Below are 24,772 nucleotides of genomic sequence, written 5' to 3'. Positions count from 1 at the left end.
AAGACTTTATTACGTGAAAGATCGGTTATCATTTTTTTCTGTCAGTCGCTATTACAATCGTAAGTCTAGACAGCATATTTAACAAAAAGAAAGAATTGGCAGTTGACAAAGAACATTTAACACGTATGACCCATTGGTATTCCAAGGACACTATAGAAAAACTAGAACAGTGAAGCTGCTGAGACACGATGCAAAAAATAAAAAAAATAAAAAGTTGCGGTAATCATCAAAGTAACATATACTGTTGTTAGTCAGAAAGAAGGCTGCAAGTGCAGTAGGGACTGCACAGCATACAGTGACCTTGCTATGAGCCTCGTTCAGACACTGGCATTTAAAGGATGCCTGGGAAACATGAGAACTGGGACCGGATAACTCGGTAAGTAAATTACAAAGATCGAAATTGATACAGTTTTGAAAGATAGGGTATAAAGTAGCACTATATGCAGCAATGAATCAGTTGCGTGGATACCACAAACAAGACAGTAAAATAACAAATTATTACAACAAAATTTGCGTGAGATTTCACATGCGTACGAATTACATAGGTTTAGTACGAAGCACATGATTATGGTAAATAATGCCATTATCAGGGTTTACAGACAGTTGGCTAGCAGTAAAACCATGTTCTTAGTAGACGTAATAGTGCATAGACGCACTGCGTTAGTTTTTAGTTTCCTAATTAATCAAAATTTACAAAAAGAACATTAGCATACATTAGAAACGCAAAGTGAGTGTAGTGTAACTCAAATCACTGGAAACACATTCAACATGCAGTTGTTATTTAATGCCGACTTAAAATTCCGACAAAAGGTTTTAAACACGACAAATACATATTCAACAAGTACTGCATCTCTGTTTAACTCTCTTCATCCTCTTTTTCTTTCTCAAGTCATCTGTGTAGAAATAAATTATTCCATACCCGAAGGGGCACATTTCTCAAATGTATTGTAGTTATTTTTCTATCACTGAAACCATTTTTAATGACTGAGCAACATATTAAGAATAATATGAGTGTGTTGTATTAACAACGACAGTTTAAGCACGTGAAATCAAAAAATTGTAAACATATACTCCAAAATGGGACAGATAAATTTGAAATAAGCACCTCGGGCCGCCGAATACGACAAAGTGCCGCTGCTGAATAAGTTCTCGTTGGCGTAAATCCTTGTCCGGTCAACCTAATCCACAGACGGAGACCGCAGCAGGCACTGGTGTTAACCACGCTACTCGCTGTAACTTTCCGAATGCACAACGCCGGCTCACTGCTCGTGGAAAGCCGACACACGACTGCCCGGCCAGCGCTTCGCTGAGCGTGTCGGCCTGCAAGCGGCGGACTGAGGCGGCATCGCGCGGCGTCTCAACACACCTTTGTTTATTTATATATGCCCCTCTCTCTCTCTCTCTCTCTCTCACTCGCTCATGCTGGGAGCGCGAAAGCGAACGCTACGGAATTCTGCCGGGGAAGAAGATCCACCGTTTACAAGGGATGAGGTAGCTTGTGTATCCAGACCAAACAAAATGAACAGTCCGATTCGAGTGAAACATCACAGTGACATGAGATGATCCTTGGACAGGGCCGAATGAGGCGCGCCACGATGATGAAGGCACTCTTCAAGGGAGGCATCCGTATCCCAGCCTGTCGACAGGAATTTGTGTTTTCCGTAGTTTCTCGCGACTCTGTCACGGTAAACACGAGCCACTGTTAGTTTGATAAGGGGCGTTCATTCGTGACGCTCGGCTCACCTGAACTAAGGGGCTCCGCAACACTCGGCACGCTCCCATCTAACAGAAAGTAAGAATTTGGGAAGCTCAGACCGTTGAAAATGAAATAAAACGCCTACTACATTAGTCACCCTACAAATTATCTGGTGATCAAGATTCAAACTCTGATCATTGCTGTTAGCGACATTCCAAATGTCAGTGTAACAAGCCTAAGTTATAGGCGAAGGTAACTATTTTTCTTGAAAACTATCGACAAATTCAGTCGCGCGGGGTTAGCCGAGCGGTCTAGGCGCTGCAGTCGTGGACTGTGCGGCTGGTCCCGGCGGAGGTTCGAATCCTCCCTCGGGAATGGGTGTGTGTATTTGTCCTTACGATAATTTAGATTAAGTAGTGTGTACGCTTATTAGGGATTGACGACCTTAGGAGTCAAGTCCCATAAGATTTCACACACATTTGAACATTTGACAAATTCAGCTAAACAGATAAACAGCAGGAAGCAAGTTATAAATTATTATGACAGGCCAAGAGAAAGACCGTATGGCACTGAAGTGCCGGGATTCTGCACCTCGGAAAGTTGGGCCTCCTAGCTGCAAGTGTTTTCAGCTAACACCACATTGGTGATGAAATGATGGTAAAGACGACACAACACCCATTCGCTGAGTAGAGAAAACCTCCGAGCCGGCCAGGAATCGAACCCGGGCCCGCTGCGTAGTAGTCAGACGCGCCGGGCACTCAGCTAAATGGGTGGACACAGGCCAAATAACTTTTATTGAATGATACACAACTCTTGGAACCGAAGCAGATACGCCACAGTATTTCTCAACACGGTCACTAAGTCTCTGTAAGCAACGGCGCGAACGTCCTACTAACCGTCCAGTTCCACGACGACAGAAATCCGCTCCTTTGTCACGCAGCCATTCGAGAATCGCTGAGTGAACGTGGAAGACCTCTTCCCCGACCCCCTCCCACCCTTCAGCTTGCGGAAAGGATGGAAATGCCGTGGTGTAAGATCTGGACATCACGATCAGCATCACACACGTCTGTGAGGCCTTGGTCCAACTGTTTGCCAACATTTGAGTACGGATTGAAACGACATTGCATCTGAGGTGTCACAGCCAGACACCCCACTTGCTAGGTGGTAGCCTTTAAATCGGCCGCGGTCCGTTAGTATACGTCGGACCCGCGTGTCGCCACTATCAGTGATTGCAGACCGAGCGCCGCCACACGGCAGGTTAGAGAGACTTCCTAGCACTCGCCCCAGTGGTACAACCGACTTTGCTAGCGACGGTTCACTGACAAATTACGCTCTCATTTGCCGAGACGATAGTTAGCATAGCCTTCAGCTACGTCATTTGCTACGACCTAGCAAGGCGCCATTACCAGTTACTATTGAGATTATGAATAATGTACCATCAAGAGCGATGTTCACCATTTATGGATTAAAGTTAAGTATTCCCGCAGCAACGTACGTTTTTTGCTAAGTCTAATTTCCTTGTCCTGTTCCAGACCTCACGCCAGCCTGCGTGAGCTAAAACGCCTGCCTTTCGGCTTCCTAGCCGGCCGGAGTGGCCGAGCGGTTCTAGGCGCTACTGTCTGGAACCGCGCGACCGCTACGGTCGCAGGTTCGAATCCTGCCTCGGGCAAGGATGTGTGTGCTGTCCTTAGGTTAGTTAGGTTTAAGTAGTTCTAAGTTCTAGGGGACCTATGACCTCAGCAGTTGAGTCCCATAGTGCTCAGAGCCATTTGAACCATTTTCGGCTTCCTCTAGTAGTACCGGGTGGGCTCTCCGGCCAACCCACAACAGCATCTGGTCCATACACCGCCAGAGCTTCACCATGAATGCCTGTGCAAGTTAGATGTTTCGCCCACAAGAGTCGTGCAGCACAGCGTACCGCAACTTTTGAGTACGTTTCCAGCTGCCGCGCCATTTCACTCGCACACTGGGATGATGTATGGCTTTCGGGGCGCTCAAATGCGCGGTCATCAGCACCCGAACAAAGTCCCAATTTTTACACTGTCCAATTTTTTACTCAATCCAATCCAACCACTGTCACGAATGATGATGATAAGTAGGAGGAGGACAACACAAACATCCAGTCCCCGGGCGGAGAAAATCCCCAACCAGGCCGGGAATCGAACCCGAGACCCCGTGATCCAATGGCAGCACTCGCATAGTGTGATAACAGCTGTCATCCGTACCACAGCAGAGTTGTGTCTGCAGGAAACTCAGGATATGCGCTGTACTCTCCTCTGACAATGCTGCGCAATGGTCTTAGCGTGGGACGGCACGTGTACCTCAAATAAGATTTCCGTCTTGATGGGATCTACCGTATACGCTGAATCGTTGGGAAGCTAATGATAGACGAGACACAACTCTCTACTTTTTCATCCAGCCTCCGATGATAAGAAGACAAGACAGACTACTTCTGGAAAAAAAGAGAAAGAAAATGAAAAAAAATAAATAAAGACAGAGACGGAGAAATGCCGAAAATTCTACGTGAGGCTGTAGGAACACAAATTATTTTCTTGCTGGGTGATTTCTACCTGCGAAGTCTGGAAAGCTACGTCACTACAATATTAAGAACAACAAATCGTTATACGACCAAAACGACGTAAGCAAGACATCACTTCTCACAGAAAATTCGCTCTCGATAGTGAAATGGTTCAAATGGCTCTGAGCCCTATGGTACTTAACATCGGAGGTCATCAGTCCCCTAGAACTTAGAACTACTTAAACCTAACTAACCTAAGGACATCACACACATCCATGCCCGAGGCAGGATTCGAACCTGCGACCGTAGCGGTCACGCGGTTCCAGACTGAAGCGCCTAGAACCGCACGGCCACACCGGGCGGCTCTCGACAGTGAGTCGCTACTTTTCACATAATACAGGGTGTACACAAAGTCCGGAAACACTTTCAATTATTTATTGCACAAGAACCAAACATTGTACAGATGTCATACATACGTCATTTTGAAGAGAAACCCTGAAAGTTTTTGTTTTTTTTTCGTGTATACCGCCATAGCGTAGTTTTGTTAATTTGCCCATAGTCAGCGCTAGTTGCAAACATGGCGAGTGCAGGTGCGGTGCTACAGAAGGGGGCAGCTGTTTCATGAAATGGGCTCCCTGATCTCCAGATATCACTTTGTGTGGCTTATTTCTATGGGAACGCATTAAAGATCTGGTGTACGTACCGCCTCTACCACGTGATGTAGCGGAGCTCCGGAAGAGAATACTGCCATGCTGGGACGGGTATGGCAAGAATTCGATTACCCTATCGACGTCTGCCGGGTCACTCATTGTTCGCGTATGGCATGTTTGTAAAAAAACTTTCTCTTCAAAAAGCAATCTGTATGACATCTGTACAATGTTTAGTTCTTGTGCAATAAATAATTGAAAGTGTTTCCGGACTTTATGTACACCCTGTATCAGAAAAACTCCTTCGTAAAGTATAATCGCAATCAAATTCCGTGACAATCATCAAACTCTGCATAAAGATGTTCATTAAGTCCGACTGAAAAGCACATTGTATTCTGTCAAAGTACATGTATTTCTAGAAAACAAAAGAGGTGCCATTACTCACTAATACGCCGCAGCAGCACATGAATTAATTTCCTCAGAACTTTCAGGTTATATATTACAATATCCTACTGAAGCCTACTGTGAAAGTGAGAACTGACCCTTTAAATCGTATTGCGAGGAAGATTGTCCCGTATTCAAGTCTTGGTGAAAACAATGGATGGATCGATGAAATGGTGACAGTGACACCAAGATGACCACGAAATTTACTAAAACTTAGTGGGTTAGGTGAGTTGAAAAGTAATGGAGTCTCTCTAAGAAAGTTTTGAACTGTAAATGAGGAGAGAAGCTGGAAATCGAGTAGCAATTCAGTGGCACAAAAGACTTGACCAAACTGAATTAGCACACCTTAAAGACCTATTACCATTTCAAAATACAAAGAAATCAGCAAGATTATGATTCTACGAAAAGAGATATTTGGACAGTATTCTCTTTTATACAAGACAACCGATGAGAAATCACCCTTCGACCTCCGCTTAAATTCCTATAGTGGAGTTTCAGCCGATTTCCAAATAATTAAGCGCAGAAACCCAGCGAAACGTCTTCCCCATGCCATTAAAGGCTTTGTCCAATCAGTTTACGCACGACTAACTTGTATGTGACACCACTGACACAGTTTCCTAAGACGAACTTAAAGCTTTTAATAATAGTTGTTTCACAATAGCTTTTTAACATTTCACTAATTAAGCATCAACCGACGGCACAATTACTTTCAGATTGTTAATGAAATAAACAGAAAAGGACTAAAAATGGTTCAAATGGCTCTGAGCACTATGGGACTTAACTTCTGAGGTCATCAGTCCCCTAGAACTTAGAACTACTTAAACCCAACTAACCTAAGGACATCACACACATCCATCCAGGGGCAGGATTCGAACCTGCGACCGCGCGGTTCCAGACTGTCGCGCCTAGAACCGCTCGGCCACCCCGGCCGGCAGAGAAGGACTCAAAACAGCTCAACAGCACTACTAAAGAGATACTGAAGAAACAAATCTAATATGGGAAACATGAGAACAATGAGCAAAGATGCAATAAAAGGCAGTCTGTGCATTTTACATAATTGAATTATGTTCACTTTCTTAGTTGTTCCCCCAAAAAGATCATTTTGAATATAAGGGTTCCATTTTTCGACGACCAATTCAAAATAAACAATACAAAATATATATTAACATAAAAATTCTCTTTCTGGAAAATTACCACTTTTGATATTAAAGTACTGAATGAGAATATAACAAAAATTTCTAAATATAAACCAGTGGCTCATATTCAGTTGCTGCAACCAAAGCTCAGAAGTATAAAGATAGCATCTCATAGTTTATCTGTTTTCAAATTTATACCATTTAGGCGATAACCCTAATAAATTTAGCGTTTCGTGATGATATGCACTGCTTTATCTTAGGTGCTGCAGGAAAACTGCACAAAATACAGTTATAAAAGGTAACTTGAGGCGCTCTGTCACAATATTTCATCTGCTTTTTAATGTTTAATATTTTTTCATTCATAAATACACTCCTGGAAATAGAAATAAGAACACCGTGAATTCATTGTCCCAGGAAGGGGAAACTTTATTGACACATTCCTGGGGTCAGATACATCACATGATCACACTGACAGAACCACAGGCACATAGACACAGGCAACAGAGCATGCACAATGTCGGCACTAGTACAGTGTATATCCACCTTTCGCAGCAATGCAGGCTGCTATTCTCACATGGAGACGATCGTAGAAATGCTGGATGTAGTCCTGTGGAACGGCTTGCCATGCCATTTCCACCTGGCGCCTCAGTTGGACCAGCGTTCGTGCTGGACGTGCAGACCGTGTGAGACGACGCTTCATCCAGTCCCAAACATGCTCAATGGGGGACAGATCCGGAGATCTTGCTGGCCAGGGTAGTTGACTTACACCTTCTAGAGCACGTTGGGTGGCACGGGATACATGCGGACGTGCATTGTCCTGTTGGAACAGCAAGTTCCCTTGCCGGTCTAGGAATGGTAGAACGATGGGTTCGATGACAGTTTGGATGAACCGTGCACTATTCAGTGGTAGGAGATCGCTCCCCACACCATGATGCCGGGTGTTGGCCCTGTGTGCCTCGGTCGTATGCAGTCCTGGTTGTGGCGCTCACCTGCACGGCGCCAAACACGCATACGACCATCATTGGCACCAAGGCAGAAGCGACTCTCATCGCTGAAGACGACACGTCTCCATTCGTCCCTCCATTCACGCCTGTCGCGACACCACTGGAGGCGGGCTGCACGATGTTGGGGCGTGAGCGGAAGACGGCCTAACGGTGTGGGGGACCGTAGCCCAGCTTCATGGTGACGATTGCGAATGGTCCTCGCCGATACCCCAGGAGCAACAGTGTCCCTAATTTGCTGGGAAGTGGCGGTGCGGTCCCCTACAGCACTGCGTTTGATCCTACGGTCTTGGCGTCCATCTGTGCGTCGCTGCGGTCCGGTCCCAGGTCGACGGGCACGTGCACCTTCCGCCGACCACTGGCGACAACATCGATGTACTGTGGAGACCTCACGCCCCACGTGTTGAGCAATTCGGCGGTACGTCCACCCGGCCTCCCGCATGCCCACTATACGCCCTCGCTCAAAGTCCGTCAACTGCACATACGGTTCACGTCCACGCTGTCGCGGCATGCTACCAGTGTTAAAGACTGCGATGGAGCTCCGTATGCCACGGCAAACTGGCTGACACTGACGGCGGCGGTGCACAAATGCTGCGCAGCTAGCGCCATTCGACGGCCAACACCGCGGTTCCTGGTGTGTCCGCTGTGCCGTGCGTGTGATCATTGCTTGTACAGCCCTCTCGCAGTGTCCGGAGCAAGTATGGTGGGTCTGACACACCGGTGTCAATGAGTTCTTTTTTCCATTTCCAGGAGTGTAGAAACGATACTGTAAAAGGGAAATCTCATTTAACATGTTGATACACAGCCAGGTGAAAATTGTTTTTTATGTGCATATGGAATCACAAAGCGATTATAAAGTGTTATCTGTCTTCTGAAAAAACTAGCGTTGGTGCAGAACGAAAACTCTAGCTTGAAGTACCCAAAAGGAGTAAAACTTGTTGTGGTGAAAACAACAGTCTTGGTTGCAGAACTGATTTTGTTGCTTTATTTATTCATGACGCGCGTTACGCCTAATACAAGACAGCTTTAGATTGCCCTGCTTTACTTACAACAGTAGTAGAAAGGCTTGCTCCTAACTCGCAGATGGAAAGATAACAAATTTAAAGAATTTTCTGAAAATTACCAGTATTCATAATTGGTAAGTGGGTTTTGTGTGCCACGATTAGGGCATCGGCAAAAGTAGACTGCCCTCGTCATGCGTAGTAAAATAAATCCAAGCAGGTATACGCTTAAACAAAATAAATTAAAATATGAAAAAAATTGTAGTGGTTGGCTTTACGATGGCTGTGGTCCGTATGGGTAAGAAAGCGGAAGAAAAACTAAATAAATTACCTTGCAGGTGTGTCAAGCATATATCAGTGGATAAAAGGCAGTATCAGATCTGCACTAGTGAACAGTCCGTCACATGGTAAACACGCTCGAGGCGCCGTTCTTCGTTCTTCACGGCAGGTGGGGTTGGTACTCCTAGTTAACTTGCTTACTTTTATGGTTGTTGTTTTTAACCCTTTTTATATAAAGTTATACGAATATGGTCATAAAAAATTGTCACAGTTTGGAAAAAAACGCAACAAAATTTATAGGTGCTTGGCACAAGAAAACACTGTAGAACTAAAAAACAGTGGCTTTTTCAATAGTATTATGGATGTGAATTATGGATTATAAATGAACGAAAATGGAAAAAAGTTTTACAGTTCAGTAACGCGTCTTCTCAGAATAGCAGTATAGCAGTAAAGTGCAGATCGGATGGAATCAACAGCTATACTACTACTAAAGAAGTGGACATTCATAGCTTAAAAACGACACAAGAAAATGAAATTAGCCTATTTTATAACTAGTGATTGGTTACTTCTTAAAATTCAAATGGTTCAAATGGCTCTGAGCACTATGGGACTTAACAGCTATGGTCATCAGTCCCCTAGAACTTAGAACTACTTAAACCTAACTAACCTAAGGACATCACACAACACCCAGCCATCACGAGGCAGAGAAAATCCCTGACCCCGCCGGGAATCGAACCCGGGAACCCGGGCGTGCGAAGCGAGAACGCTACCGCACGACCACGAGATGGGGGCTCTTAAAAATCAAAGTAGACTGTGAGGAAGACGCACAATTCTCTGTAGACCAACAAAGCAATAAATACAGTAACAGACAGACGTATAACACCAAGTGAAGGTATTGACATCAGTCAAGAAGAAGTAATATCTAGGGAATCAGTGGAAATAATTGCACTTTGTTGTTGTTGTGGTCTTCAGTCCTGAGACTGGTTTGATGCAGCTCTCCATGCTACTCTATCCTGTGCAAGCTTCTTCATCTCCCAGTACCTACTGCAACCTACATCCTTCTGTATCTGTTTAGTGTATTCATCTCTTGGTCTCTCTCTACGATTTTTACCCTCCACGCTGCCAAATTGGTGATCCCTTGATGCCTTTGCACTTTATGCACTGCAAATATTTCAAACTGATTTTGTTGTTATTGCTAACAGACAATCTCATTTTTACGTACAGTATGTGAAATACACGAAAGAAAAGTTAAAATCAACATCAAGATGATGTCTTTTTTGCATCTATAGTCAACGATCCTGTCTGCAAACATTGCCATATTGACGGGCGATAAAAATGCGCATTTATCACTCCCTATAATTTAGACGCAAAATGGTTGACTTGAAACGGACATGCACTTGATGGATGTTGCACTATGGTTGGCGTGCTACGTGCTTTAACGAGCAACTGCTCACGAGAAACTGTTGTCTCGAAGTACGTATTTACAAGTACGTCAGTACTGTGAATGCGCAGGCATCTACCTTAATAGTTTATACAAAGAACTGTACGAAGTAACCCTTGTTGATTATTATGCTAACCACAGCTCGGTTCGGAGATTTCTCCGGATCTGCAGGAGACTCACTTCATATGAGTTGTCTGTGCAATGTCCTTCTGTTGCCGTTTCTGAAAAACCAAACCTACTGCATAATATGACGAGGCTATCTATGCGTTACAGCGCTCTGGGTGCCAATAACAAGCATCACTGGCAACCATATTTTGTAACGGCAGGCGATCTATGGGCCAACTAGGGGTTACGGCAGATCGAGTTAACCGAGTTGAAACTTTGCGCAAACCGAGTTAAGCCGAGACGGGACGAAAAAACTGAGATATCATTGAACGCCGCTCTCTCTTTAGCGTCTGCGCATACTATAAACATCAAAAAAAGTTTTGCATCACTCCGGTTCCCAGAACACCTGAAGATAGACGAATTTCTTTATAACTTTTACTTAAAGTTATTACATCTTTGACTTCAGTACTGTTTCGCGTATTTTACGAAGTGCTTGGTATTTTTAGAGAAAGCGAACGGAATTAGACGTAAATAAAAATTTTAATACGTGATTGTAAGGCTTCATTATCGTTGATTTTGAGCAGAATTCCATATATATGGCCAAAGCTTTTTGTTCTAGCGTCATGTTTTTGATGTGGCTTCCGTTTGCTGGCGACGTGCGCAGTACGCTATGCTCAGTCCATAGATATTCCTATACCACGGATTTAGCTATAGTGGCTGGCACGAAAGTAGAGTCCTCAAAGTCACGGCCGCTGCTTGCCGCCAACAGGGTCTGCGGGCTGTGATTCGCTTGCCTCTCGACTTTGTTGCCATATAGGTACCGTTAGCGGTGCGGTAGGTCAGAGCAGCTGAAAGCTCAGTGTTACTGTGCTATATAGAGTGTTCACGTCTGATCTCAGTGTCTTACTGTCTTTAGAAAGGTGCTTTGACGTGTGTTCTGTGGTGAATGCAGGAGCAACGGCTTACTTGTAGTACTCCTCCAGATGGCGTGTGTAAAGGGCAGAAAGACATTCGTAAACAATGTAAAATTATCATACCGAATGTACTCAAGTTTTTTACTGATCTGGCCAACAATGAAGAAGCAAAGAATAACTTAAAATTTTGCGCAAATTCATAAACTTACTGCTAAAGTGTGTGGCATCTCCAAGTCAACTGAAGGCCACGTTAGAAATGTGTGAAATGTGTGTCATCTCCAGACATGAATGAGTGTTCCGATTCTCCGAGAAAGGAATACGAACGTGAATGGAAATCAGCCGACTTTGACGATAGAACTGTGCTTGGACATTACGACAGAGTATCCAACGGCTAAAAAAAATCAAGCTGACCTCCGTGAAAAAATTAATTACTCGGGCTCAGAGACCTCCATTCTTCGTGTTCTCCGCATCCTTGGTTTCCGATTCAAGAAGTGTAATGAAGAACGGAAATTCTTAATGGAACACAGAGACATTGCAACAGCAAAAACGAAGTTTTTTCGTACAATGCACTTCTTGCGTGCTGAAGACACTAGGGCTATAGTATACTTGATGAAACTTGGTTTCACAGAACCACACCAATAAGTATATATGGCACGACTCCAAAGGAAACGGCGGTTTGCAAGTGCCCACTGGTTGAAGTCGCCGATTAATCATCGCCCACGCTGGTTTGTTAACCACAGGCTCCATACCAGAGGCCAGACTTGTTTTTCGTGGTGGGGAAAGTCCTTACCAATCCGATTACCATTCAGAAATGAGTGGAGAAGTTTTTAAGAATTAGTTTATTCGACTGTTGTCTGCGCTGGAAGAAGGGTCAATTATCGTGATGGATAACGCCAGCTACCACTCCATTCAGATAGAAAAGCTGCCACTTTCAAATTGGCGCAAGGCAGATATTATGGAGAGGTTAAAGAGAAAGAATGTTTCATTTTAAGTCGATGAAACGAAGGCTGACCTCCTGTCTAAGGAAGAAATCGTAGGTGCCAAAAAGACTTACGAAATCGATCAACTGGCAAACAAAATGGGACACCAAGTGGTACGTCTGCACCCGTATCACTACCAGTATAATTGAATTGATATGGGTCAAAGTAAAGCAAGAAGTAGCGAAAAGAAATACTACTTTCAAACTTGCTGATGTCGAGAAGCTAACACACGAAGCTCTTGACAATGTTACTCAGCAGGACTGGGAGAGGTGCGTAAAACACGCAGAAGCATTGCAAGAAACTGATTTCTTGAACCAGGGTTTAAGAGACACCATAGTGGAATCTGTGATGATACACCTGCTGAAATAAGCGACAGTGAATCTGAAGACACGGAGCCAGAACATCCTCCAGTTTAGGTAAGTGCCGTCTACGTAAAAAGATGACTTGATTCAAGTGTTCGTCTATTCATTTCAGTTATAGAGGACATATTGCGAATGTTTTTTCCTTACAGTAGACGTCTGATAAATTTATCACAAGTGCTGGCGATTAGTTTACTCGACAGTAACTGTCAATTAAATAAGTTTGTCAATTCTGCATTAATTTACAACATTTTTTCCTAAAAAAACCTGTATCGAATGTCTTTACATTCGGATATAATCTTACTGCATTCGGTTTACTTGTACATTCGAAATTTAACTCCTTTTTTTCATAGAAGGATTTACTGGATGTTTCGTAGTGGAGGTAATGCAGTTCGTAAAATGACAAAACGTTGTGGTGCTTCTGTATCGACTGTATATGTGGTGTCACCGCCAGACACCACACTTGCTAGGTGGTAGCCTTTAAATCGGCCGCGGTCCGTTAGTATACGTCGGACCCGCGTGTCGCCACTATCAGTGATTGCAGACCGAGCGCCGCCACACGGCAGGCCTAGAGAGACTTCCTAGCACTCGCCCCAGTGGTACAACCGACTTTGCTAGCGATGGTTCACTGACAAAATACGCTCTCATTTGCCGAGACGATAGTTAGCATAGCCTTCAGCTACGTCATTTGCTACGACCTAGCAAGGCGCCATTACCAGTTACTATTGAGATTATGAATAATGTACCATCAAGAGCGACGCTCATCATTAATGGATTAAAGTTAAGTATTCCACCAGCTACGTCCGTTTTTCTAAAGTCTAATTTCCTTGTCCTGTTCCAGACCTCACGCCAGCCTGCGTGAGCTAAAACGCGTGCCTTTCGGCTTCCTCTAGTACCCGGTGTTGGCTCTCCTGCCAACCCACAACAGTATATATAAACAGTGCAGTAACATCAGAACAGTCCCAGCACCTGTTCTGATACTCCGAGAAGAGCATGGAAATCTATGATATTTGACTACTTTTACAAAAAGCTAGAACGTAGAATTGTATTAGTTTAGTATGACAGAGGATAGCATCCGGTGGCTAGAGAAATGCAGAATTGATCATTCTGGCCAGTCACTTCAGTGCACTGTCTTCTCCACCCACTTGATTTTTAATTCAGAAACTGTAATGATGGAAGAAATTTGTAATACAATACAGGGATATTGCAGTAGTAAGAACGAGGTTTTTGTGTACCAAGCACGTATTGCGTGCTGAGAATAATAGGCTTACAGCAAATTTAGATAAAACTTGGGTTTCACAAAACCTTTAGAACAAATATTTTGCTCGACTTCAGTGAAAATACTGGCTTCAACATAACTGCAGTTTCTTTTGCGTAGCGTATATTGGCATTTTGAGTGATGGATGCAATGACGAAGGATATGTATTAGCAGCCAGTAAAATATTTTCGGGAAGTAGGGTATATTATCGGTCATATTAAAGCGAGCCATCCGAACAAAATTCTTGGCGACGGCATACGACGACTCTCGCGCTGCTTCGCACGGAATATCGTGGAAGTAATTTGCCTCTGTTCGTGATACCATACAATAATGATGTCTGACATGTTACCAAAAATAATTTTGTAGTTTTCTTTAACAGCTTTCTCGCGGGAAGTTTCTTCACAGTCCTACAGAACGAAAATTCATCAGTGACTACATTTTTCGTTACGCAGTCGGCACAGTTTAACACCTCTTATAATATTTAATTTTTTATCTAAGAATACTTTTATGTTTCCGAAATAAAAGACACAGCATATACATTTGTAAACTTTGAGGATGTTCATTTTTTTTCACTCCAATCACATTAGTGATTCTGTCACTACCACAAGTTGAAGTAAAAAATTATATTCCTCCAAAATTTCTTGTAACGTTCGTTTTCATTTTTTTCCCTAGGAACTAGTGAGAACTTTCTTCTGGAAAGTACTCCATCATATTCTAGACCATCATATCCTAGACTAAAAACAGAGTTGCCCAATATTTTTTTTTAATTTTTACGAACATTTGAAATTATCGCTATAAAAAAAACTGGCAATTCTGTAAGACGGCGAGATGACCTTGAAGCCCTATTTTCGTGCCGGCCACTATTGTGGGATCGCCTATAATAAATCGCTCACTACGACACACGAGTGATTTACCAAGTCAAGTTCTGCAATGAAAAATGGACTGCTATGTTTAACGGCAGCGGTAGTTGATATCACTGAAAACTACATTTTTCATTGCCGCCAAGTGATTTGTGTGCATCTTTCCCACTTGTATTTCACAAATACGTCTAAAATTCTGCAATTTATCTTTCATTTATTAGCCTTTTAGTTTAATTTTGCAATCTCTATGTGGTTGCAGAAATGATATCAATAGCACCGCTGCTGATTTTCATAGCTCTTTGTAATAAACTGTATGAGACAGATCTGGTGAAACACAATGAAGCTATGTCCATCGACGCCCTGAACATTCAGATCAAAATGTGCTCTTAATACGCTGTTTCGTAAGTTAAACACTTAAGTGATGCGTCTTGTTGTTTCATAAAAACTGAAATGCACCTACTGCAACGCAGTATATTTTGGCTATGTATTACTACGAACTTGTCATGATTTTCTGTTTCTACAGCATAAGTATCTAAATGCTTGTCATTGTAAAATCTGAGAGTATCGTTGTTTTTGCATTTGTATTCCTTCTTAATATTAGTGGCAATTACGGCCTGAATTTCATTATTCAGAGTGGCTCGTCCTACCTGAACGCTTGTAAATTACACTCCACATGGACATAGTGAAACTACATGATGCTTCACAACTACACTTGATAACCTGGTGAACGACTCGCAGCAAGGTATCCATATTCCTACACATCCCAAATCGTTGCATGCCCTTTATCAAATTGCTTGGGAATTACGATCGATCAGCGATCGATCGTTTCGACCAATGACCTGCGAACACACGTGCGACCTATGGGCAGATCGCGCGACCTGGCGACTGATTTGTGTCACCTGTTGGTCGTGTGTGGGATCCCTAGGAAGAGGCAGGATATTTTTCTGACCTACGAACATCGATAGTGGGCAGCAGTCGGTCTACAGGAATCGTATTTCGTAATGGGGAAGTAATCGCCAATGAACGTAAACCATCCTCGTGTAAACAACAGACAGTTCGAGATGTTGACTTACATCTCAGGCAATTCCAAGTTTCGGGACGAAAGACGACTCTCATCGCTCGAAGTGGTGTTAGGATCGTCACTATTCACAACGCCGTTACTTGACAGCTTGTGTTAGTTGCTCCCCTTGACTGACCATAAAGCAAGAAAATCTACTCAGCACAGCATACTACGCATGTCGGCAACATCACACCTGAATTTGCACGTGACTTGGTATGACGCTGTTTGCTTACATTGTGCTATAATACTAAAACTTTATTAATCTGGCTTGTTTTTACGTACTTATTTATTACTAACAGTAATGGCGAAAAACTGTTGCTGCTCAGGGTGCAAAGCGAAATATGTCCAAAAAGGAGATGTTCCTTTTCACAGTAAGAACGACAAAGGTCCAAATACAGGTATCACATTAATAAGAGGCGCTTTATGCATTGAAAAATATCATGACATAGTGTAATTAAGAGGTAATATCGTAGGGCTAATTTATCTGACTGTATGGTTATATTTTTACGAGACGATTTGATAGAGTTTGTACAGGGTGTTTCAAAAATGACCGGTATATTTGAAACGGCAATAAAAACTACACGAGCAGCGATAGAAATACACCGTTTGTTGCAATATGTTTGGGACAACAGTACATTTTCAGGCGGACAAACTTTCGAAATTACAGTAGTTACAATTTTCAACAACAGATGGCGCTGCAAGTGATGTGAAAGATATAGAAGACAACGCAGTCTGTGGGTGCGCCATTCTGTACGTCGTCTTTCTGCTGTAAGCGTGTGCTGTTCACAACGTGCAAGTGTGCTGTAGACAACATGGTTTATTCCTTAGAACAGAGGATTTTTCTGGTGTTGGAATTCCACCGCCTAGAACACAGTGTTGTTGCAACAAGACGAAGTTTTCAACGGAGGTTTAATGTAACCAAAGGACCGAAAAGCGATACAATAAAGGATCTGTTTGAACAATTTCAACGGACTGGGAACGTGACAGATGAACGTGCTGGAAAGGTAGGGCGACCGCGTACGGCAACCACAGAGGGCAACGCGCAGCTAGTGCAGCAGGTGATCCGACAGCGGCCTCGGGTTTCCGTTCGCCGTGTTGCAGCTGCGGTCCAAATGACGCCAACGTCCACGTATCGTCTCATGCGCCAGAGTTTACACCTCTATCCGTACAAAATTCAAACGCGGCAACCCCTCAGCGCCGCTACCATTGCTGCACGAGAGACATTCGCTAACGATATAGTGCACAGGATTGATGACGGCGATATGCATGTGGGCAGCATTTGGTTTACTGACGAAGCTTATTTTTACCTGGACGGCTTCGTCAATAAACAGAGCTGGCGCATATGGGGAACCGAAAAGCCCCATGTTGCAGTCCCATCGTCCCTGCATCCTCAAAAAGTACTGGTCTGGGCCGCCATTTCTTCCAAAGGAATCATTGGCCCATTTTTCAGATCCGAAACGATTACTGCATCACGCTATCTGGACATTCTTCGTGAATTTGTGGCGGTACAAACTGCCTTAGACGACACTGCAAACACCTCGTGGTTTATACAAGATGGTGCCCGGCCACATCGCACGGCCGACGTCTTTAATTTCCTGAATGAATATTTCGATGATCGTGTGATTGCTTTGGGCTATCCGAAACATACAGGAGGCGGCGTGGATTGGCCTCCCTATTCGCCAGACATGAACCCCTGTGACTTCTTTCTGTGGGGACACGTGACAGACCAGGTGTACCGCCAGAATCCAGAAACAATTGAACAGCTGAAGCAGTACATCTCATCTGCATGTGAAGCCATTCCGCCAGACACGTTGTCAAAGGTTTCGGGTAATTTCATTCAGAGACTACGCCATATTATTGCTACGCATGGTGGATATGTGGAAAATATCGTACTATAGAGTTTCCCAGACCGCAGCGCCATCTGTTGTTGAAAATTGTAACTACTGTAATTTCGAAAGTTTGTCTGCCTGAAAATGTACTGTTGTCCCAAGCATATTGCAACAAACGGTGTATTTCTATCGCTGCTCGTTTAGTTTTTATTGCCGTTTCAAATATACCGGTCATTTTTGAAACACCCTGTATGTGGGAAGAGTCTGCTGAATGTTACACCTCTCGGGCAATATTCACCTGCAGATAAGTTTTATATTCGACAATCTGAGCCATTTTCACTGTGTTATTTTGCTTGTTTTAAGGCGGTCACAACGCGAAACTATAGTTACTAGTAGCTATGACATGGAAAATATTTATGTGTATTTTATATTTTAGTTTCCTTAAGGATAATGAAGACATGGAATCATGGTCCCAAAGAATAAAAACTGAGTCATTTCACCCCTAAAAAAGTTAAAAGTATACTCAAAACACTTAACAGAAGAACGTTTTGATGGGAAGATGTTTGCAAATGTGTGTGTGTGTGCGTATTTTTTCACATAATATTTATTCTGCAATGTAGTCAACACTTTTAAGCAAAATACGCAAAATAAATGCTGTAAAACGTAAAATATTATTGTGAGCTCGCTTTTCACGAAAGCAAAAAATTAATCAATAACAATCTATAAAAATGACACTGAATAAGCATAAAACGTCAACTTGCTGCGTACATAGCCACAGATTCGATTTTTTCTGGGATGTTTTCGATTTAGTGTACTTGAGAGCCATTTCGCAATATTGCTACAGGATAATTTACTGAAACAGAGGCTTGTCAATGTGATCACTGACTAAACTAATGGCCACGATACACGATCAAACAATTTGCCACACTTTTCTACGTTTGCTGAATGTCTGACCGTGTGCGGACTGTTTGACGTATTTGTCAAATAGAGAGCGTGTCTGAAGTGTCTGCGAGACATTTTGACTGACGAAAAATTTGGCAATATTGTGGACGTTGTTTATGTTGGTGTTTCGCTGTATATGTGTAATGAAAAAGAGTTTTGTTACAATTTATTTTATTAAACCGTGAGTTTTCACAGCTATGGAAACTACGATCAAGGATAAAAACGAAATAGCAAGACCAGACACCGAAATGGCAGAGGTGTCGCATCTTTCCCAGCCATATATTATGCATGAAGAAGCTACCAAGAAATTCTGTATTCTGCACACAGCATAGCCTACAAGTGGGAGTCCAATAAAATAAAGAAAGTTGAAGTTCTTCGGTTGTTCTGCGGGCCACGTTTAGTTACTTTATATTATTTCTCCATTTGTTTATTTAACCTGATCTGATTAGGGCCATCTAACCAGGGTTTCATGCATATTGCCATTTTTACATCATAGCTCTCCAAAAAAATAACAGTTTTAATATATACAGTGGACAGGAAGAGAGATAATGTGAAATCTTCAACTTTTGTAGTCCTGTCTTCCTCAGTTGCATGTAATTTACGGTATACTGAAAATTTTTACGTTTGGACCGTCTATCTATAACTAAATGAAACACAATTTTCATGCCATATGCGTTTCGCCTTTATACTCTGCAAGGCATCTTCAGTGGCCTGGAATATGTATGTATTTTTACTATTTAGTTTACATTTTAGGGCACTGTACTTATAGGTTATAAACAGTTCTGGTGCTTGGTTTTTCTATGAGGGAGTAATATTTTAAATCACACTTACAGGTTGCGTGGACGAGTTTCTACATGTTATGTTTTTGTTCCAATTCTTATAATTGCCACTTTGGATTTTTCTTTTCCACATTTCACAGCACTAGGAACTGAGCACTTGTCTTGATGCCAAGTTTTGGTTTATGTAGCCGACTGTCGGATGTTACTGCCAAAGATCTAACGCTATTGCCGACTTTCAATTGTAATTTTTAAGATATCTGCGATCTGTTTGTGTATGCATGTGTGCGTGTGTGAGACCAGAAGGCGAAGGGATGGGGGAGAGAGAGAGAGAGAGAGAGAGAGAGAGAGAGAGAGAGAGAGAGAGAGAGAGGTTTTTTTTTGTGGCTGCATGTGCGAGAGGGCAATGATAAAAATCCTCCCTCTTGCACATGCAGCCACAAAAAAGTCACACACACACACACACACACACACACACACACACACACACAAATGCATACTGCTTGTTCACAAAAAGAAGAGCCAGGCCTCCCTAGTTCTGAGTCGTTAAAATTCGGTCCACTTCGGTACATTCGTGTTTAGCGTCCGGCCGCAGCCAACCTCAGTGATATAATACTGAACTGTGCGTAGCCATTTTAAAGTGACTGGTGGGCTTCGCTAAGTTCCCTGGTGAAGTTTTACACTGCATTATAAGTGACGAAGAGGTTCCTGGCCCATCGCGGGCAACGCCAAATACTCCATCCACTCCTCAGAGAAGAGCGAAGGGTAGCACACTACGGAGTCGAGAAAGAAAAATAATTAGTAATGTTCAAATTTTTCAGTTCGACATTGCTTTGAATGTGCCTTACCGTTTGTCTGAATTACTGTAGTCATTTTGTTTGTATGTGTGAAAGAATTTCTTGTCCTCCAATAGGCATATAAAATTCAATCCAAAGCTGTAAATTAGTCATATCTACGCAATTCGCTTTGTGGCGAAGTGGTTATGGTGCTTGATTACTGTACCGAAGGTGACGGACACGAATCCTGTTATACCGCAATTTTTTTTAATATTAATAGCAAGAACTGTTATAATCATTTTCACTCAATTCAGTTAAATGTGACTGCATAGTACGACACCAGGGACCATAACCTACTACACCAACACTACTCTATAAGTGTTTTAAAAAAGTAGATTCTTCACCTGGAAACGTCTCCTTGTTACTTCTAGCTACACATTCTTACAGTCTGACTCTCTAACCCTTTTTTTAAAGATTCTCTTTTATTTAGGCCAAGATCTACTGGAAAAATCCAGTTGGATAATTTCGACAGGACTGTCGTAAAACAAACAATCGAAGAGTTTTATATGGTACAGAAGATTGCTCCCAGCCTTCTTCTGCTTCTCCTGTACTACAAGAAAAGATCGGCTGGACATGGGGTGTTATTTCACTGCAGAATATTTTGTTATCCATGGGAGTCACATAGCGAAAAGTACAAAATAAGCGGTCTTTACTGCTAGAGCGTTGAGACATTGTTGATTGGAGGTCGCGTTTCATTGTGCAAATGAAACATCTGAGGGAAGCAGCCACAGAAAACTGTTTGGACGAAATGTGGATCGACAGCAATATGATGGTAGGTAAATGTTGGCAGAAGAGTGATATTGTCGGCGTTGTGGGTTGGGGAACGTTCTCCAAAAGACTGATTATTGGAAGCGTTGGATCAAGGAAGGGATTGTTCAGGGAAACCGAACTAAAATTTTGGGCTAAATCAACTAAAGGTGACTACCATAGTCAGATGAATTCAGGAAATTTTGAAAGGTGGTTTACAAGCATGGTGCTCCCGAAACATCCTCCGAAGTCGGTAAATGTGATGGACAACGCTCCATACCACAACAGACAGGTTGAGAGAACACCCACACGGTATGACACCAAAGTGAAGATGTTGGAATGGCTTCAAAATAGGCATGTCGCCTGTAATGAGAGCATGAGAAAGCAGGTTCTGTTCGCTTTAATACAGGAGCATAGACCTGCTAAAAAAATATGTTATTGACGAAATGGCGAAAGAGAAAGGTCACATGGTTGTACGCTTGCCTCCCTACAATTGTGATTTGAGTGCGGTAGAACTGGCATGGGCGAAATTAAAACGGTTGTTTAGGGAGCGCAACATTTCACGGGACATATCGAAAGTTAACCTTTTTGCGACAGCAAGTGAATCCCTTTTGTCTGTAACTGCCGATGACTGGGAATGGTACTGCAGGAAGGTCCAACAACTAGAAGAAGAATATTGGAGGCGTGATGGTGTTGTTGAACTAGCTATAGACGATATCATTATTAACACTGCCGAAACGGAGAGTAGCGACGAACATGAAGCACACACAGAAGAGGAGTACAATAAAAGTGATTCCAAATTTATTCCTTCTCTTTTTATTGCCACAATGTAAGTTTTTCCACCAGTTCTGTATAATGCCAAATTGTCCAAGAGAATTGTTACGAAATTAGTAGCAATAGGCAGTATCATTCATTATGAAACTTTCGATTTCACTTCATAACGACCAACCGTCGAAATTGCAATATTGGGTTTTACACATAAATAATTTCATGTATCCTGCAATCTTTTATTACGCCGCTGTCCGCTTTTGCGCTAGTATATGCGCAATATTAACAGTTGCTACTGCGGCTAACAGATGGTATTGTGTATACCGCTTGGAGCACAACTTTTATGTGGACGCCAGAGTGTTGGCAGCTCTGCGTAACGTTAGCGCGGCTTATTACCCCGACAATACGCTGTGTGCCGGTGGGCGGAGCTTACCTCCTCTATACCCTGCACCCTCCCTCAGAATTAGCTCTTCTCTTTGTGAACAAGCAGTACACAAATAGATCACAGATATCTCAAAAACTACACTCAAAAGTCGGCAATAACATTCGATCTTTGGCAATAACATCCGACATTCGGCAACACAAACCAAAACAATGCATCAAAACAAGTGTTAAGTTCCAAGTGCTGTGCATGTGGAAAAGAAAAACCCAAAGTGGAACAGCACCAAAAATGCAACAAAAACATAACATGTGGAAAATCGTCCACGCAACCTGTAAGTGGAATTTAAAATATTACTCCGTCAGAGAAAAACCAACCACCAGAACTGTTTATAACCTATGAGTACATTGCCCCAAAATGTTAACTAAATGGTAAAAATAACTACATAGTCTAAGCTACTAGAGATGCCTTGCAGAGAAATAAGGCGAAACACATATGGCACGAAAATTGTGTGTCATTCAGTTGTAGTTATACGGTTCAAAAGTGAAAATTATCAATATACCGTAATAAAGTGAATTGTTAAAAGCTGACATAGTTATTCTGATACACATTTCGCTGTACCAGAAACTGTAAGTCCAGAAGCGCACGCAGGTATGGATGCGTGCGGGTTAACAAATGTTGTGGCAGTTCAGCAACATTGATTGAATATTAATGCCTTTTGAGTTTTGGTGTACCACTTGATATTTACCTCGTCTCGCAAACGATGCAAAACAATGCTGGCGTGACTGCGTTGGCCATTCTCTCTTCGTGTTGACTTGTTCTCCGGAAAGCTCCATTTAAAAACGCAAGTCCTCGTCACATCAGGGTGTGGAGAATAGAGCATAGCTCGGTAGGAGAATGGAAAATTGCGACTTTCGCATATTATAACTTTTAATTAACACAAGATTGAGGAAGTGCATGTCTTTATTGCATGAGCTCAAAAGATCTACAGACACCGAGATCAGCGAAAACAACAATTCAGGACATAAAAAACTGATAATATAGCTTCCAATTCTCTGTCAGCTTACTCAAATATAATTATACCTCCCTATAATATCTTCGCCGCACGAGGACGGGACGAATAAGGATTATTACAAACATTTATCATATGTGTAGGCCATTTAAAGGGACTACACATATGACAAACAGTATTAAAATGATTTGAGTGTCTGAAGTGGTAATGTGAGTACACAATATTGAGTATAAACCAATAAAGTAATTACTGGCAGTATCTGTACTACTGCGACTGCTGCCACTAGTGACAGGTATAAAGAGAATTCATAGGCATACAAGATAGATATCTTCTGATACAACGAGTTTTGCAGAAAGGAAATTTAAGGAGACTGCACCAGCTAAGAATACAAGGAAAAGAGGAAGATCTGGTTGGAAAGAAGATGTGCAAGGGTAACGAGTGCGTAAATGGACAATGGTAATCCTTACTGCTGCTTTATCAGAAAAGTCATTGACTGTGTTCTGAAGTTGGAAAGCGGCTGAATGATGGGTGATACGAAAAGGATTTAAGTCTATTGGACATGGGTGTTCCTGCCATGTTGCTCAGGTAAGAGCGTGAAGTTCGAGGAGAGAATCGAGGGTCAGTGTTCGTTGATAAGACAGTAGGGAAGACAGCGAGCATAGAAGTCTCTGCACTTGTCTGCACGCAGCCACAACAACTGCGCATATTATGGTGAAAGACTCGAACGTCACAGGTATAACGAGCACAGATCTTCATAACAAGTCCCAGGCGGCATGAGCTTTCCTGGGAAAGGTCTTACAGGATAAAATCGCTGTAATCAGTAGTTGTAAGTGTAAATGTCTGTGCGTGCTTCTTTTTCAGATCAAGAGCGACGAGCCTTTTTATATTGTTGCAGGGCATGGTGAGATGCTGATGCCTTTTTACACACTGCCAGTCCAATTTAGATTTCCATCTATTATTACTCCTAGACTCTTTGCTGAATGATGGAAGTTGATATTTGCCCCATTTAGGTTTAAAGACGTTGGTGATTCCAGATAATTCGGGCTAATGAGTCTAGAATCACCAACCAGTATCGCTTGGGTTTTGGTTGGGTTGCGCTTTAACTCTACATCCTGTGGCCATTTCGATAGTGCACACAGAGCGGCATTGAGATTCCCGATAGCTGCCTTCAGATTTATTGGTTTTAAATACAACTGAAAGTCATGAGCGCACATGTGGTACTTGCAATAGAACAAAACTTACGACACGTCGTTTACATACAATGCAAAGAGTATAGGACCTAATACCGAGACCTGGGGGACACCTGATACTGCTTGCCTCCATTGTGACGTTAAGCAGCCGGACATGACGTACTGCTGGCGGGAGGCCAGGTATGAGCGAAAACATTGGACTACACTTGCCGATAATTTTAGGCTGCTAATTTTGCCAGGTAAACTGTCATAGTTGACGGTCTCAATGGCTTTGCTGAAACCTAAGAATCATTTGATAGTTGCTTCTTGTGCATCCGTGGCAAGCTTCAAGTCATCTGTTAAAAACCTTTATTATGGCAGTTGTGCTGTGATGTTTATGGAAGCCTGATTGGTATTCGTCTAGTAGGCTGTTTGTAGTTTGGTAGCTTATTAGATGGTCGTGAACTGTTTATTCTAAGGCCTTGGACAGTGCAGGAGGAAAGCATATAGGTCGGTAATAAGGGGGTGCACAGGCAGCTTCCTTTTTACGGAATGGTTTTACTGATACCTGCTTCCAGCTCTCACGGAAAACACCTATGGTTAAGGAGTGGTTGA

At 42.6% G+C, this 24,772-nt stretch overlaps 1 protein-coding gene across 2 annotated transcripts in view; it reads right to left on the bottom strand.

Annotated features, from left to right (window-relative positions):
• Positions 1 to 1,318, bottom strand: part of LOC126164560 (calcium-binding protein E63-1) — a 671,194-nt gene extending 669,876 nt beyond the window's left edge. Inside the window, exon 1 of one of the 2 annotated variants that reach the window (XM_049920251.1) lies at positions 1,106 to 1,318. The gene's annotated coding sequence lies outside the window, so the exon portion shown is untranslated. The remainder of the gene's footprint in view (positions 1 to 1,105) is intronic. The other variant, XM_049920252.1, reaches the window with a different exon arrangement.
• Between the last annotated feature and the right edge of the window lie 23,454 nt (positions 1,319 to 24,772).

Source organism: Schistocerca cancellata, chromosome 1 (genome assembly GCF_023864275.1).
Source record: "Schistocerca cancellata isolate TAMUIC-IGC-003103 chromosome 1, iqSchCanc2.1, whole genome shotgun sequence".
In the NCBI taxonomy this organism is placed as follows: domain Eukaryota; kingdom Metazoa; phylum Arthropoda; class Insecta; order Orthoptera; family Acrididae; genus Schistocerca; species Schistocerca cancellata.
The sequence above is the reverse complement of the archived record's forward strand: the minus strand, read 5'-3'. Positions and strand labels throughout refer to the sequence as shown.